The 1,830-nt window shown below is 41.5% G+C and overlaps 1 long non-coding RNA gene across 1 annotated transcript in view; it reads right to left on the bottom strand.

Annotated features, from left to right (window-relative positions):
* Positions 1-160: 160 nt before the first annotated feature.
* The window catches only part of LOC106456560 (uncharacterized), a 5,628-nt gene continuing 3,958 nt past the window's right edge, over positions 161-1,830 (bottom strand). Inside the window, exon 3 of the long non-coding RNA XR_001290648.1 lies at positions 161-886. This is a non-coding gene — a long non-coding RNA (uncharacterized LOC106456560). The remainder of the gene's footprint in view (positions 887-1,830) is intronic.

The following is a 1,830-nucleotide window of genomic DNA, read 5'->3' as shown; positions in this document are numbered from 1 at the left end:
GGTCAGGGTGAGTTCTACCACCAACACATTGCTATGACTCAGGGGTGTATCACATTTTCAAAGTATTAAACATTTAACCAGTGTGAATTTTCATGTGTTTCTTTAAGTTCATCCTCTGACTGAATCTTTTACCACAAGTGCTGCAAGGATATGGCCTTTCACCAGTGTGCACTCGTGAGTTTTTAATGTTGATTTCTCATTGAATCTTTTCCCAACAATGTGGCTTCTCTCCTGTGTGAATTCTTGTTTGAGTTTTCAAGTGTGCCAGCTGATTGAATATTTTCCCACAGGTGTTACACGGATACGGCTTCTCACCTGTGTGAATTCTTACATGAGTATTCAATGATGATTTCTGATTGAACTGTTTCCCACAGGTGCTACAAGGATATGGTTTTTCACCTGTGTGAACTCTCAGATGTGTAGTAAGGTTTGATTTAAAGTTAAACGTTTTTCCACAGGTGTCACACTGTACAGACTGTTTCCTTGTGTCAGTTTTACTTTCTGACACAGGGGTGTTGTCCACTCCCTCATTGTGATGTCTCCTCTTCTTTAGCTTTGTATTTCTAGTAGATCCTGAGTCCACGTGATGGCTTTCTTCATGATCTCGGCTCTCTGCTTCAGGAGAGCTGTGAGAAAGCAGCTGCTTACTGTTTAGTTTTTGTTCACTGTGGGAACTTTCCTCATAAGTCGGAGTGTCCATGAAAATATCAGTCTCCTGCTTCATTCCAAGCTTCTATCTCCTGACTGCTGCAAAGCTCCTCCTGTTCATCTTTAACCTGTGGAGGCTCTGGCTCCTCCTGGTCTGGGCTGGAGTTCCTCTCCTGGTTACAGACCTGCTGCTTATCCAGACCCTCCTCTTCCTCACAGTCATGTTGTTGTGGGAGGTCTTGAGGAACAAATAAATACAAGAAAAAGTCAGTTATGTGATGATAAATGGTGATCAGACCAGAGAGTCTATCATTTGACTGATCGTGAGCCCGTCTGTTTCATGCATGCACAACACAATGCACAGCAGCTCAGGCATCAGTTGTGCATACTCACAGCCACACACTAATATATTGACATTGAAGCTCCTCACTGCGAGCAAAGACCCAAAGTCCACCAAACTAAACTGCAAGGTGACCATTTTTGTGCAGCAAACCTGACCACACTCTTAAACACGGTCATGTTAAAGAAGCTAACAAAAGAAAAATGGCTAAACGTTCCCTAATGGTTCTACAAATGTAAACTTCAGGAAACATTGTCTGAAGGTCATGTGAAAGTTACATTTATTGAATGTGACCATCTCTTCTGTCAGTGAGAGAGCAGCAAAAGAAAGTCCTTATGTGGTACATGGCGCTCAAAAGTCTGTCAAAGAATGTTTCAGTACGACTTTGGTAAGCTATGAAGCTGCACCGCTCGATGGATTGTCTGAGCATTACAGCTACCGTAGTCAGGAGCCTCGCGCAGTAATCTGGGTCTAAAGCTCTGTCCGCTTCAGGTCCCAAAATCAAATGAACACTGTCTAAACTCTTTCATCTTTAATAAAATGATCAGTGTTGTTGCGTTAACAGGTGTAACAATTAATTTTAACATCCAGGCATCCATGAAAACAGAATGTATTAAATTTAACAGAGTTAGAAGTTAGCTCGCTAGTTTCCACCTAAACATGATATAGCATGTTCTGACTGAGAGATTTCAGAAAAAACTTAAAATGGTACAGCTCTGCTATCACTTCCAACAGAAATGAAGACAGAAACAGCAGTGACTTTTTTAGGGTCAGACTAGCTGGTATATAATGATATGCTACATGATCGCTAGCGACACAGCTATGTTAGCATAATATAAACA

The sequence above is a fragment of the Pundamilia nyererei genome, unplaced genomic scaffold, assembly GCF_000239375.1.
Source record: "Pundamilia nyererei isolate P.nyererei 1_Seehausen unplaced genomic scaffold, PunNye1.0 scaffold00467, whole genome shotgun sequence".
In the NCBI taxonomy this organism is placed as follows: Eukaryota; Metazoa; Chordata; class Actinopteri; order Cichliformes; family Cichlidae; genus Pundamilia; species Pundamilia nyererei.
Note: the sequence above shows the minus strand (reverse complement) of the source record. Positions and strands in the feature narration are given on the sequence as shown.